Here is a 16,472-nt window from a genome sequence, read left to right as displayed (position 1 = left end):
CCCCATGGGTTCCTGTTACCTTTCTCAGGATCCACATAAGAGTGAAACCATATGGTATCTGTCTTTCTCTGTATGGCTTATTTCACTTAGCATCACACTCTCCAGTTCCATCCACGTTGCTACAAAAGGCCATATTTCATTTTTTCTCATTGCCACGTAGTATTCCATTGTGTATATAAACCACAATTTCTTTACCCATTCATCAGTTGATGGACATTTAGGCGCTTTCCATAATTTGGCTATTGTTGAGAGTGCTGCTATGAACATTGGGGTACAAGTGCCCCTATGCATCAGTACTCCTGTATCCCTTGGATAAATTCCTAGCAGTGCTATTGCTGGGTCATAGGGTAGGTCTATTTTTAATTTTCTGAGGAACCTCCACACTGCTTTCCAGAGCGGCTGCACCAATTTGCATTCCCACCAACAGTGCAAGAGGGTTCCCGTTTCTCCACATCCTCGCCAGCATCTATAGTCTCCTGATTTGTTCATTTTGGCCACTCTGACTGGCGTGAGGTGATACCTGAGTGTGGTTTTGATTTGTATTTCCCTGATAAGGAGCGACGCTGAACATCTTTTCATGTGCCTGTTGGCCATCTGGATGTCTTCTTTAGAGAAGTGTCTTTTCATGTTTTCTGCCCATTTCTTCACTGGGTTATTTGTTTTTCGGGTGTGGAGTTTGGTGAGCTCTTTATAGATTTTGGATACTAGCCCTTTGTCTGATATATCATTTGCGAATATCTTTTCCCATTCCGTTGGTTGCCTTTTAGTTTTGTTGGTTGTTTCCTTTGCTGTGCAGAAGCTTTTTATCTTCATAAGGTCCCAGTAATTCACTTTTGCTTTTAATTCCCTTGCCTTTGGGGATGTGTCGAGTAAGAGATTGCTACGGCTGAGGTCAGAGAGGTCTTTTCCTGCTTTCTCCTCTAAGGTTTTGATGGTTTCCTGTCTCACATTCAGGTCCTTTATCCATTTTGAGTTTATTTTTGTGAATGGTGTGAGAAAGTGGTCTAGTTTCAACCTTCTGCATGTTGCTGTCCAGTTCTCCCAGCACCATTTGTTAAAGAGACTGTCTTTTTTCCATTGGATGTTCTTTCCTGCTTTGTCAAAGATGAGTTGGCCATACGTTTGTGGGTCTAGTTCTGGGGTTTCTATTCTATTCCATTGGTCTATGTGTCTGTTTTTGTGCCAATACCATGCTGTCTTGATGATGACAGCTTTGTAGTAGAGGCTAAAGTCTGGGATTGTGATGCCTCCTGCTTTGGTCTTCTTCTTCAAAATTCCTTTGGCTATTCGGGGCCTTTTGTGGTTCCATATGAATTTTAGGATTGCTTGTTCTAGTTTCGAGAAGAATGCCGGTGCAATTTTGATTGGGATTGCATTGAATGTGTAGATAGCTTTGGGTAGTATTGACATTTTGACAATATTTATTTTTCCAATCCATGAGCAGGGAATGTCTTTCCATTTCTTTAAATCTTCTTCAATTTCCTTCGTAAGCTTTCTATAGTTTTCAGCATACAGATCCTTTACATCTTTGGTTAGATTTATTCCTAGGTATTTTATGCTTCTTGGTGCAATTGTGAATGGGATCAGTCTTTTTATTTGTCTTTCTGTTGCTTCATTGTTAGTGTATAAGAATGCAACTGATTTCTGTACATTGATTTTGTATCCTGCGACTTTGCTTAATTCATGTATCAATTCTAGCAGACTTTTGGTGGAGTCTATTGGATTTTGCATGTATAATATCATGTCATCTGCAAAAAGCGAAAGCTTGACTTCATCTTTGCCAATTTTGATGCCTTTGATTTCCTTTTGTTGTCTGATTGCTGATGCTAGAACTTCCAGCACTATGTTAAACAACAGCGGTGAGAGTGGGCATCCCTGTCGTGTTCCTGATCTCAGGGAAAAAGCTCTCAGTTTTTCCCCGTTGAGGATGATGTTAGCTGTGGGCTTTTCATAAATGGCTTTTATGATCTTTAAGTATGTTCCTTCTATCCCGACTTTCTCAAGGGTTTTTATTAAGAAAGGGTGCTGGATTTTGTCAAAGGCCTTTTCTGCATCGATTGACAGGATCATATGGTTCTTCTCTTTTTTTTTGTTAATGTGATGTATCACGTTGATTGATTTGCGAATGTTGAACCAGCCCTGCATCCCAGGAATGAATCCCACTTGATCATGGTGAATAATTCTTTTTATATGCCATTGAATTCGATTTGCTAGTATCTTATTGAGAATTTTTGCATCCATATTCATCAGGGATATTGGCCGGTAGTTCTCTTTTTTTACTGGGTCTCTGTCTGGTTTAGGAATCAAAGTAATACTGGCTTCATAGAATGAGTCTGGAAGTTTTCCTTCCCTTTCTATTTCTTGGAATAGCTTGAGAAGGATAGGTATTATCTCTGCTTTAAACGTCTGGTAGAACTCCCCTGGGAAGCCATCTGGTCCTGGACTCTTATTTGTTGGGAGATTTTTGATAACCGATTCAATTTCTTCGCTGGTTATGGGTCTGTTCAAGCTTTCTATTTCCTCCTGATGGAGTTTTGGAAGAGTGTGGGTGTTCAGGAATTTGTCCATTTCTTCCAGGTTGTCCAATTTGTTGGCATATAATTTTTCATAGTATTCCCTGATAATCGTTTGTATCTCTGAGGGATTGGTTGTAATCATTCCATTTTCATTCATGATTTTATCTATTTGGGTCATCTCCCTTTTCTTTTTGAGAAGCCTGGCTAGAGGTTTGTCAATTTTGTTTATTTTTTCAAAAAACCAACTCTTGGTTTCGTTGATCTGCTCTACAGTTTTTTTAGACTCTATATTGTTTATTTCTGCTCTGATCTTTATTATTTCTCTTCTTCTGCTGGGTTTGGGGTGTCTTTGCTGTTCTGCTTCTATTTCCTTTAGGTGTGCTGTTAGATTTTGTGTTTGGGATTTTTCTTGTTTCTTGAGATAGGCCTGGATTGCAATGTATTTGATTGCAATGTAGCAGACTCCGTTCTGCTAATCCTCTGGCAGTTTTCTGGGTTATTTAGGCAGGTGTAGGTGGAATCTAATTGATCAGCAGGACGCGCAGTGAGCCCAGCGTCCTCCTACGCCGCCATCTTCCCTCCGTCCCTTGTGAGCATTTCTAAAAAATATTTAAAGTTTATTTATTTTGAGACAGAGACAGTGCAAGTGGGGGAGGGGAAGAGACAGAGGGAGAGAGAGAATCCCAAGCAGGCTCTGGGCTGCCAGTGCAGAGCCTGACTCGGGGCTTAAACTCATGAAACTGTGAGATCAAAGCCTAAGTCAAAACCAAGAGTTGGACACTTAACTGACTGAGCCACCCAGGTGCCCCCATTTCTTCTTTCTGTGTTTTCTGGAAGAGCTTATGTAAGATTAGAGTTATTTTTTACTTGAATATTTGATAGAATTTGCCTCTGAAGTTCTCTGGGCCTAGTTTTCTTTTGGGGAAGGTTTTAAAATGTTGATTAAATTTATGTCATGGTTATAAGCATATTCAGATTTTCTGTTTCTTCAGTTATTGTAGGTAAGGACTCCCCTCCATCCTCCAGAACTGATATGTTTCATCTGGTTTTCAAATTTACAAAAAGTTGTTTATCATTTTCTGATCTTAGTATCTGTGTTTTAATAAACAACCCCAAATCCCAGATAGGCACAATATCTTTTCCCTGAACCAATTTTCCAGTGAAAGGATTTCTTGATTGCCACACTGCTAATTCAACCTCTACTTCCAGCCACTATTATCAATTTTTGAAGGACCTGATCTCTGAATTCTGATGTCTATACTTTGCCTGGTGTTTGCCCCTAAACTGAGTTTTTATTGACCTTTGTGTGCCCAAACTTCTTCAGTATTACCTTTTACTGTTTATGGGTGAGAAGTGGTTGCCTCCTGTACTATACAAGTCCCTGAATTTGTGGGCTTTGTTCTCTTTCACCCCTTTCTGAAAGCCAACCAAATCTTCCTTGAGCTCCTTTCTTCCTGTTGGCACTTTCTGAATGCAGCCAACCGTAACCAAAACATGTAGGTAACATTTTGTCTTCTGAGCTTTTTCCCTAGGGTTACAAATTCACTAGGTACATGAGCTGCCTTCCAGGTTCCTGTAGTGACAGTTCTACCAAATGCTTCCTAATGTATAAAACAGATTGCTATTCTAGCCTCTACTCAGTTTCCTTGCCAGTGACCACTAAGCCAGTGTCACCCATTGAGGGTATTTGTTATTATTTTTCTTATTAGCAGAGTCCCCCTTCTGATACTAACTTCTGTGCCTGTCAAGGGAAGCCTAGGTTGCGCTGCAATGCTAAATGACTTCAAACTTGACAAGTTCAGTGTAGGTCGGCAGAGGCTCTGCCCCTCATAGTCACTCTTTGACAAATGTTGCCATGATCACAGCAGCAGGGAAAAGAGTGGCTTGCCTGGCTGCTCATGGCCCTATTCTTCATCCTTCCCTTGTTTTGCTCTGTAGTGTAGGAAGCTGACACAGGTTCGCATGTCAGCTGGCTTCTCATCGGTTTTCCAGTGAGAGGTACTGGGGGGAAAGGACTGGGTATTTCTGAGATTCTGAAAGGAATCTGAGATGGCTGAGACTACCATAACAGGGTCTGTCCTCTCCCATCCCACATGTAGTTCTTGAGCTGAGGCTTAAAGCCTGGGAGGGCTCCTCTCAGTTTCAGCAGGTGGCCCTTACACCTATTCCCTAGGTTTCCACTTGGGTGGAGTCTTCTTTTGGTGGTGAGTCTTTGCCAGCCTTTTTGGTTTGTTTGGTTTGCTTTCAGGATGAGTTTGAGGGAGACTTAACAACTTCATGCTGCTACCATTGTTCTTTTTCAGAAGTCCCCTGGGGCCACTTTAAATTCTCTGCTTGGGTGTTTGGACCACAGAGTTGATGTGGATTTAGGCTGTGAACCCATGAGAGCACTCTGTGGTTATGAGATCTCAAGGAGAATATTTTTTCCTGTTCCACCCACCATCCAGATGGAGGCGGACTATCCCTTTCAGCATGGAGGGGTTTGGTTTTTATTTCATCCTGAGGATGTAGGCCTTTGCAATCTCAGCTTTGTGCAGGGTTTTCCATTTGATGCCTACCCTGGGTAGTAGCTAGGATTTATACTCCCCACTCACCCCTGGCCATGTACTCTGCAGTTTTATTAAATGTGTCTCTAGGATTTAGCACAAACCTTCCATACAGAATTTCATACTTGCTTACCACCTAGAGTTCCTGCTCTCATTTCATTTTTGGACTCTATAGATTCCTTTGTGACACTTCAGTGATGCATTTAAAATATTTTAAGAAACATTTTATCCTGCATTTCAGCTTATTCGATTGTGAAGGTTATTCTGAGTATCTAATCTGTTCCTAATGCCATAAAAAGAAGCCTACTTCTGGTCTTTTTATTCTTTCTGTAGCACAGTAGGAAAAGTCATTGGGACAGTAGTCCCTATTTTAAAGTGCTATGACTATACCAAAAAGACAGGGGAAATAGATGCCTGGGTTAGTATTGATTACTAGATAGTAACAAGTAAATTGATAAGGTTAGTCATTTATTCCCTTGTCTGGAATTCCTCAGGTCCTCTTGTCTGCTGGAAGGTGGGGAATTATGTTTAATGAATTTAAATAAAACTGGTTTGAAACCCCATCTCAAATTAAAAACAGAAACACATACTTGCTACAGTAGAGCTAAGTATTTGGGGGTAGAAGTGGCTTGCATTCAGTATTGCTAAATTTAATAAGTAACAATACTACTTTTTAAAGTATTGGTATATCGCAGGCAATATTTGAGATAATACATATTCCAAAAATGTTTGTTATCATAAATTAAGATTTAAGCTGGTGTCCTTTATTTCATCTGGAAACCCTGCTGTCATTTCTTCTAGTCACCTCTTGCTCACATTTTCTGCTTCCACTGAATTCTGCTTCTCTTTGTTTCATTTTTCATAGATATTCCCTTCTTTCTGCTTTTGGTTACCCTCAAGGGAACAATTCCTTTTTCTGATTTCTATGAAATACTTCGTGGACTTATACTGATGACTTGGAGGTTGATGTCAGGTTTGTGTGATATTGCAGCAGAGCCCAGCAGGCAATTTAAAATAGAATATTAACTACCCCTTTTCTTCAAGATCAATAGCTAGGCCACAACTTTGAGTTTCTGCATAGCAATCTGTTCTCGGCCACTGTACCTCTTTTTCTCTCTTCATCCTCTTATATCTCTTCTCCCAGTTTCTCTCATGTTCACAGACACACCCCCAACCCCTTCCACAAAAACTTATTTACTGTGTAGAACAATTTAATTCTTTTTTCTTCACTCGTGGCCCATCCTGCGTCATCTTAAGGGATATCTTTCTACAACAAAAGGCCAATCAAGATATTAAATAAAAGATCATTTTCCCTTAAAAGTATCCTCTCACTTAGTTTTTAAAAAAATGTTTAATGTTTATTTATTTTTGAGAGAGAGAGAGATGGAGCATGACGGGGGGAGGGGCAGAGAGAGGGGGAGACACAGAATCTGAAGCAGGCTCTAGGCTCTGAACTGTCAGCCCAGAGCCCAGCATGGGGCTCAAACTCCAGAATGGTGAGATCATGACCTGAGCCGAAGTTGGACGCTTAACCTACTGAGCCACCCAGGTGCCTCTCTCTCACTTAGTTTTTTAAGCCAACATCTTTTCCTTCCCTTTTCCCCACTCTACCTGATCATTGGTGATTATAGATTTGAGCATGAAGGGATAAAGAGGAAAGAAAATCTTTAATGGAAATACTAGGACTGAGCTGTGTTGAAAGGAATCTGGAACACGAAGTATTTTGAAATGTAGCTTTCTTGGAAGAAAAATTATTCAAAGGCATTTATCGCATTGGTGGATTCAGTAAATGTATTCATAGTTTTCTTACTGGTGCCAAAATAGTGATTATGAATGTAATACATAATACCAAATTACTTAGTTGCTTTCCATGTTGGAGATTTATAGTTAAGTGGCATGTTTTCACAGTATTATATGGTGAAAAGATATTTTGTTAGCAATTCTTTTAGTCATGGCATCAATAAACCAAAAATTTATAGCACTCAATATACTCTAGGACTTACTACCATCAAGCTGTATATGTTTTCTGAGACTACCAAAATCACACATTTAAATGTATTAACCTCCTTCATAAATAGCACTGAGTAATGGGAGCAAATTGGTGCCTTTATATAAAAGTGCTGTCACCCTGGGCCTCTGATGTGGATCTACATTCTTAGTTGATAAGAACCAATGTCTTACAAAGTAGGGCAGAATTTTTCGAGGTTGTTGGCAATGAAACTTAGAGATTACACTCAATTTTATTGTGAGCTGACAATGACCTTTAATAAGGGCTTGTGGTAGATTGCTTTATTGTACCCAATTCTCTGTTACCCCTTGCTTCTGCACCCTTGTGGGAGCCTCATCATGGCTGAACTGTATCTCCTTCTTTTCATCTTGAGCTCAACTTCGTGATTTTTTTTTTCTTGCAAATGACCTGTGCACAGAAGTGATAGCGTGCCAGTTCCAAATCTTGGGCTGTGCATTTCTGTAGCCCCTCTTGTGCCTTGGCTGTCCCATGAGAAGAACATGCCCAGACTAGCCCATTGGTCCAGAGAGGATGAGGGACATGTGGAACAGAGCTGGTCCAGACATGCTCAGTGTAGGTCAGCCAACATGCATTAACAATAATAAATGAGTGTTGCTTTGAATCACTGAATTTGGGGGAGTTGTCTTTTATTTGTTTGTTTTGTTTTCGTGTATAATTTTTGTGGAAATACCCAACAGACCAGCAGCTTCCTAATTTTTAAATGTAAAATGTTTAAAAATTTTTAAAAGCAAAATGTTGTGAAGACTCTGAATGAAGGATGACAGTTTCCAAGTCACCTGTTAATTCTGACTGATGTTACCAGCTGCTGGGTGCATTGTTCTCAAAACAAAAATCTGAAATTGAATCTAGGTTTAACACAAAAGTGATGTCATTGATTATTAATGTCTGCCACAGGAATAGGAAGGGAAAGTGGAAGGCTGTATGCTATATATCCTCCATCCTTACTCAGACTCAACTCAGGTGAGACTGGCTATTCATGACTGACTGGTAGGGTAAGTGGATCACCAGGAGCTTTCTGAAGTGGATTATGACTTGTCATTGAATCTCACTAGACTCTTTCTATTTTGTGTTTTGTTTTCTTTCAAAAACATCTGCTTCCTCTAGGTATTATTGTATCTATCTGTGGTGTGTCACATATCGCAGTTTGTTTGGCCTTCTCCACAACCATTGTGTTTCTATCATGTTTTCCTGTACATCAGAGGCTAGAAAACTAAAAATCACATCTTTAAGATGGGCTCTTAAAAGGTTCTGGTTGTAATTTAGGTTTTGCCAATCAGATGTACTTGTAATTTAGAACTGAGTTAAGTGGGAAGAGAGTCAGGATCTCTGAAGCCTCCATTGGGCTGATCAGGATTCTGATGGAGCAGCACGTTCTTCAGTCAGCAAAGAAATTATTTTTCTTCCTTGATTTCTTCCTTCCCTTCTTCCAACCTATCATCCTCAGTTCTATTCCACACAACCTCTCTGGTTATTCTGGTGGCAGCAGGTATGTTCTGCCAGTCTGCCTTTAGACAGTGGCTACCTTTTTTTCAGCCCTCCTCACATTATTGATGACAGCATTCCTTTGAGGCAGTCAAGTATTTAAATCTCATTTTCCCTGGGAAAAGTCAAGAGTAGCTTAAGTTACTATGAATCTTGGAGGTGCATGTCTGAAAGGAAGCTACACAATTGGGCATGGAGTTGGAGCTGGCTGGCTCTCTGGGGCAGAAAGCATTGGGTTTCTTCACTAAGGAAACCCTCGTGGTCTGATCCCAGGGGTAAGTGACCTTACATAGGGAAAAAAAATCCACTCATCATTGCCCAGCTATGTTTACCATTTAATTAATGGGTGAAACTTCCTCCCCCCTTTAAAAAAAACAATAATACAATGAAATCTTGAAGATAGAACAAATCAGATTTCAGGCATGAAGAAATCATCGCTAGTTACAGAATACTGGCATGTTGAGTTGAAAGTGACTTCAGAAGTAGTTTAATCTAACATCCCACTCAATGGAGAGATCTTTTACATCATCCTTTAGAGGGCTGATCTCTCATAAAACATGCACCAAAGCAGGGACTGCCACCTCATTCGAAAATTCTAACTCAACATTTCCTGAAGTGTGTTCCATTTTAGCAAGTGATAATTTGCATAAGAAGGTCCTGAGATTAAATGCATTAGGAAAATGTTTTACAGAATTGCCCCGTCTTGGAGAGCCATCATCTGAATTAGAGTAACAAGAGCTCTGCAAAAATCAGGAGATTAAAAAAAATTTTGTTTAAACCAAATTTTCCAAACATTTAACCATGAAATTTTTTCTACCTCTTCATAGAAGTGATCTGAGGACACATTTGGAAAATATGTAATTTGCAGTAATTATAAGCTACAATAATTATAAAGCTCTATATAGTGAGAGAATTTTTTGTTTTTGTATCTTCTCTCACACTTACACCAATTAGTCTTAATTGTGACCTGGAGCAACAGAGAAAAATGAATACTTTCCACATAAAGATCTGATGTATGGTGGTCACTTAGTACTGGTAGTGGGTAATGGGTGAAAGCTGTTGAGGGAAAGACAAGCATCATGAGGGATAGGAAAAAAGTCACCTTATCAATTTGTCTTTCTGTTGGGCTGTGAGACTCCATATTCTGCCCAATTCCTTCTTCGCTTTGCCCCATAGAGTAACCTTTCTAATCGCACCCTGTTTTTCCTTTCAAAATGCCAGTGCTTCCCATCATGGAATGGATAAATTTCAGTTTCCTTGGCAAGGCATAGAAAGTGCTGCAGGATCTGGTCTTTGCTTCTTGCATTTTTTTTCTTTGGCCAATATTTTCTCTCCCCATTCAACTTGTACTAGAGCAGTAATGAATTACTTGCAGTTTTTGGACCCACAATGCCATTTCACACCTTGCAGGCTTTGTACAGGCTGGTCCCTATGCCTGGAAGAATATCCTCTCATTCTCCATCCCCACCTTGCCTTCCTGTAGCCATCATCCATGCCCTAAATTAACATCACTATATCTGTGAAGTCTTACATGAATTCCCCCCACACCTAGATCCCCAGTAAGTTAACTGCTACTTTTTGTTACACTTGAATGTTGTATATAATTTTATTTTATTTTTGTCTTGTCACTCCAATGTGTAAATATTTGTTTATGTGTGTGTCTCTTATCATGGGTTTCTAAAGATAGAGACTATATAAGTTTCCTAGGGCTGCAGTAAAAAAAGTACCACAAACTGGGTGGCTTGTAAAGAACAGAACTTTATTGTCTTGCGGTTCTGGAGGCTTGCAGTCTGGAATCCAGGTGTCAGCAGAGCCATGCTCCCTCTGAAATCTCTAGGGGAACCCTTCCTTGCCTCTTCCTAACTTCTGTTGGCTGTCAATCCTTGGTGTTCTCTGGTCTGCAGCTGTGATGCTCCAGTCTGCCTCTGTGATTACATGGCCTTCTCTCTGTGTATTTCTCTCTTCTTCTTATAAGGACACCAGTCATATTGTATTAAGGAGCCTCCTCACTCCAGTATAACCTCATCTTAACTAATTACACCTGCAAGCATCCTAATACTAAATAAGGTCACATTCTGAGGTGCTAGGGTTTAGGACTTCAGCATATATTTTTAGAGAATATAATTCAACCCATAACAGGGACTCTGTCTCACTTTTCTTTTACTACAGAGTAGATGCTTGGTAAATGTTTGCTTGGTTAAGACCCGTGTTTACAGTTAGACATTTTGGTTGTCTGCTTACCTGCATTTCCCCCCTCTATTATTGAAAGTATTGCTGTGAACAAATGTGCATTCTCCCTCAATTTTTTTTTAATCTCTTGCTGCTTTAAGTCTATGGCATAAAATCCTGAAACTCAAGTTCTTGAATAGGGGCTGGGCATTGACTCAGGCCAACTGAAGAGATGACTATAAAGGTACAGTGGGTAGGTTGACAGTTAATTCACTCACGATTCATTATTCATTCATCAGTGTGCCTACTATCTATCAGCTACTAGGTTAGTGAATAATGGTGCTGTGTCCCATGCTTTCATGGAATTTATAACCTAAGAGCTCTGAGCACTCAGTAAATCCCTACCCTCAAGATCTCCCAGTGTAGTGGAGGAGGTGGACACATTAAGTGATAGTTACAATATAATGTTGAGTATAACAAAAAAGTGTGTGCTGTGATGTTTTTGATGAGGAGTTCCTAAGCCAGCCAGAGTGGAGAGTGGAGTTCTAAGGGCGGGGGGGGGGGGGTTCTGGATATGGACACAGCTCAGCTGAGTGTAAAGTGATGAATAACAGCTGGGTATGTTTTTATGACTCTTTTGTGGCTCAGGGGGTGGGAGTTATTGCATAAACAAAGGCAAGAAGGTAAGGAACAAGTTGTATGTAATTCCATGTGACCTAGAGCATAAATTGGCAGGTGGCGAGAAGTAAAAATGATTGGAGAGATAGATATTTCGAGATCATGAAGAGTTTCCTAAGCCGTGACATTTGTTTTTTCTGATTACAAATACAATACATAGGCAATATTCAAACATTAGCAAAACATAATAGCAAAATAAATCCCAACAAATCCAACCCCCAAAATAACCACAATCAACATTTTAGCCCACGTTTCCCCGATTATCTTCTAAACATATTATAATTTTGTCAAAATGGGATTATGCTATATACATATTTTTCTGCAGCTTGCTTTTTAAGTTAAGTAATATTTCCTGGGCATCTTTCTACCTTAGAACACATGGCTCATGGTGTGGGCGAACTAAAGTGTATTTAACCATTTCCATGCTTGATGAATATTAGCACGGCTTCCAACTTTTGTAATTACAAATAGTGTTGTAAAGAAGAGTTTTAAATGTATGTTTTTGGGCAGTTGTGGGAGTATTTCTGACACATAAATTCATAGGAATAAAATATGAACATTTTAAAAGGAAAAACCAAATTGCTCCCCCAAAAATGGTTATCAGTTTACCCTCATACCAATAGTGTGTGAGCACTTATTTCTCCAGATGATTATGTCTTTAAAAAATATTTGCTGACACGAAGGGCAAAAAATATCACATTCAGTTATAAAGTTGCCTCGTTAGCAAGGGTGATTGTCTTTTCAAATATTTATTGGGCACCATCACTTAGCTGTAAATTTCCTTTAAAAATACTGTGTATATTTTTCTATTGAATTTTTATCTTATTATCTTACAGAAACTCTTGCATATTATAGATATTAATTCTTTGTGTATTAACCATATTCCAAATCTGTTATTTGTCAAGTAACTTTGCTTATACCATCTTCCACTATATAGAATTTAAAAAATTATACTGTGATATCTATTTATTTTTATGACTTCTGAGTTTCATGTTTTGCCGAAAGAGCCCTTCTCTCACAATTTAAAATATTATAGGGGTATAATATACCCCTCAGTCAGTTGAGCATCCAATTTCGGCTCAGGTCATGATCTCATGGTTCATGGGTTCAAGCCCCATATTGGGTTCTGTGTTGACAGCTCAGAGCCTGAAGCCTGCTTTGGATTCTCCCTCTCTCTCTGCCCCTCCCCCACTCACGCTCTCTCTCTGTCTCTCTCTATCTCTCAAAAATAAATAAACATTAAAAAAATTTAAAAAATATTTTTGAGTAAACGAATGAAGAATTTATTAGAATTTCTGGCACTTACTAGGTATACAATAAGATTACTTCTTAACTTTCTTCCACTGTCCCTTTTCACTTTGGTGGGTGGTAAGGGAAGAAGGGAGCGAATTCAGATAAAGAGGTGATTTAGGATTATTTTATACACAAACAAAAAATATTTTGGTTCCCCCATCCTTCCAGCTGCCTTTCTGGGTCATCGCTCACCTATCTGATGAAGGGAGGGTGGGCTTTGTCACTCACTGTCCCTGAAAATAACTTTGATTCCAATGTTGCATTCCCTTCCCACAGGAATGCTTTCTCATTTCTTTCAGGTTTTCTGTTTGTGGCGAGCATTGAGCACAATGAAATAACAGCTCATTTATCTATTGATTTATTTTGTCTTAAAGTCTTGATTTTTTTTGGAATTTCCTGAATCCAATATTTAAACAGATACAGAGGAACCCAGAGCGTCAGGAAAGGAGCATGTAGTACTGTTTGGCAAGGGAATTGGGATTCAGGCTAACTTACATGTTAGACTTCCAAGTGCAACATCCAGCTGATGGCTTGTTGTCTTCAGGCCTTGACCTTGCATGGATGTAAAACAATTCCTTGGAGTCCCCTTTGTTGACCCAACCTTTGGGCCTTGCTATTTGCTAGAGTGAGAAGTGGTTTAAGTTGCTTCTCATGAGGCCAGTGCCCTGGATTCCTAATATTATAAACAGATGTGTTTCCTAGAAAAGTCTTTTTGCCATTTCACCGTCTCTGGAGAATTCCCGTACATCTAAATACCCTAATATCCAGTATTGCCCATCCATTCTCAGCAGTTACTCTACTGGAGCTGAATGGATATGTTTTGTTTCTAGAAACCTCTCTCATTGTGAAAGGCACAAGAACTTCCTCTTGTACTATTTGGCCATCAAGTTTGGCAAGGTCTAATGAGGAATGTATACATCTTTTAGAGTAAGAATGTTTCTTCTCTGATAGCACAAGAACAGGGAGTTTAGCTGTGTTTCAAAGCAGTGAAGGACTAAGGAATGGTGCTGGGGAAGGAGATAGGAGGCCAGAATTTCAGCTTTGTTCTTTCACTTAATAATCAATGGACTTGGAGTCATATTTTTATTTTATTTTATTAAAAAATTTTTTTAATGTTTATTAAAATATTGAATGTTAAATTTAATGTTTATTTATTTTTGAGAGAGAGAGAGAAAGAGAGAGAGAGACAGAGCATGAGCAGGGGAGGGGCAGAGAGAGACACACACACACAGAATCTGAAGCAGGCTCCAGGCTCCAAGCTGTCAGCACAGAGCCTAATGGGGAGCTCGAACTCACGAATGGTGAGATCATGACCTGAGCTGAAGTCAGATGCTTAACCAACTGAGCCACCCAGGCACCCCATTTTTAAAACAGGAGTCATATTTTTAAAACCAATTTCTAGGTAGAACTTTTGTAACTATCAATATTAAGATGATAACATTCCAAGAGAAAGGCTTTTTTTCCTTCAAGGACCATTGCTTCTTCACTCAGATGTATATCCTATTTCCTAACACATTTGAAGCTAGCACCCAATACTTAGAAACTGGTGAGAACTCACTGAAATATTAGTATAATTAATTGCCAAATCTGACATTTTTTATTGCAAAAGTAATCGTATTATATCTAAACTGTTTTTGATAAAAGATTTTTGAATAAAGCTTGTTCTGAAATATCAGTGACTAAGACTTAGCATAACTAGAAATATGTATATATATATATATATATATATAGATAGATAGATAGATAATAATTTGGGTTTTAATTATCATGTCTCTAAGTTTCCTTTCTCTGTATCTTACCTTTTGGTCTTTGCCCTTATACTTGCATATTTTCAGATAGTTGTAATAACAGTGCACATATTGTTTGCATTCTTTGTTTTGGCAATAGGAGATAAGATAATAAGTACCATAATCAAAACATAATTCTTTTGAATCTAACTATAACTAAAAACATCATTTATAAAATCATACAAGTTGGAGAAAAAAGAAAGAAAACAGAGTGTCTGATGTGTAGAACCTGTATTTAGCAAGCTGCATCAGTACAGCATTTTAAAATTTGCCCCTCCGCCTGGGTGGCGCAGTCGGTTAAGCGTCCGACTTCAGCCAGGTCACGATCTCGCAGTCCGTGAGTTCGAGCCCCGCATCAGGCTCTGGGCTGATGGCTCAGAGCCTGGAGCCTGTTTCCGATTCTGTGTCTCCCTCTCTCTCTGCCCCTCCCCCGTTCATGCTCTGTCTCTCTCTGTCCCAAAAATAAATAAACGTTGAAAAAAAAAAATTTTAAAATTTGCCCCTCTTGCTTTTTCAGAATTTCCGTTGTTTGAAAGAAGTTTATACCTGGTTATGGAGCCCTTGGGACATCTCGTAGGTGTTTGGGAAGCCAGCAAGCTCAGCTGTTGTGTCCCCTGACTTAGTCTGTTTGAACTGCTGTAACGATTTCTCACAGACTGAGTGGCTTATAAACAGAAATTTTATTTCTCAAAGTCAAGTCCAAGATCAAGGTGCTGGCCAATTTGATGTCTACTGAGAGCCCACTTTCTGGATTATAGACAGCTGTCTTATTGCAGTGTCCTCACATGGCAGAAGGGACAAGGGAGCTCTCTGGGGTCTCTTATTAGAGCACTGATCCCATTCATGATGCTCTACCTCACGACCTAATCACCTCCCAAAGGCTCTACCCCCAAATACCATCACATCAGGGACTGGATTTCAATGTATGAATTTTGCAAGGACAACATTTAGTCTATAGCATCCCCTGTGCCATTTTCTTCTGCCTTGTATCTTACTTCCCAGGGTGTTGTCTGCTGCCGGGGCTGCAGGTGACCAGTAAGCCCTGAGCAGGTATTTCTCTGCTGCTGGGATACTGTCTCCCATGCTGTCTGTCTCCCTGTGCCCGTGTGTTGTTGTGCTGAGGCACCTCATGTGTCCTCCATGAGGCAACCGTTCATCTCATCTAATGTGAAGTGGAGAGAATCCCTTCCCTCACTATGGCATCAAACATTCTTAGCTGAGTCTTAACGCAGTTTTAGACTCAACTTTCCCTTTGTGTTTATAAAAACAACTTTGTCACCTTTTACCTGAGGTTCTGCCATCTCGCAGTAATGTCTAGTTTGACACTGGTAATGAATTCGTACTTTAGGGGATTGTTATCATTCCACGTCCAGAGAGGTGCTCCATCAACACAGCTCTGACTCTCAGCTGTACTTGCACTTTGGCAGCAGGAAGGTTAATCTGTGATGAACATATTGAGTTTCAGTCTTGGAGAAACTCGTAGACAGAAACCTTGGGTTTCTTCTTCTTTGAATTATCTGGACAAAATAGTTCCTAGCCCCCAGAGATAATATGAGGGTATAAAAGAAAATAAAATATGAACTCAGATTTCAAAGTTGGCTGAGGCCTTTTATACATACTCACATATCTTTCCCTGGAGGGCTTCTTCCAGAAGGACTGGAGCTGTAGGGTTCTAGGAGCTCCTGTCCTTGGGTTGTCCCTTTTGCCCACTGTTCTGCAATAGCGCCACAGTTCTGACCTGATCACTTTGACTCAGACCCTTGAACTTGAAGGTTTTTAATTCTCTATCATTGATGGACCTAGGCTGACAGTGATGGCAGAGATATTTTTATCATTGCTGCAATTCTATATGTCTTACATGTTTTTAAAATAAGGACCTACCAGCATTGGTATTTGTCAAGGTATAAGTATAAGCCTGTGTCTCCCAGATGGAGAGTGATTATGTTCACAATCCTCTAAGGTCTTGCCAGAT

This window comes from Leopardus geoffroyi, chromosome C1 (genome assembly GCF_018350155.1).
Source record: "Leopardus geoffroyi isolate Oge1 chromosome C1, O.geoffroyi_Oge1_pat1.0, whole genome shotgun sequence".
NCBI lineage: Eukaryota > Metazoa > Chordata > Mammalia > Carnivora > Felidae > Leopardus > Leopardus geoffroyi.
Note: the sequence above shows the minus strand (reverse complement) of the source record.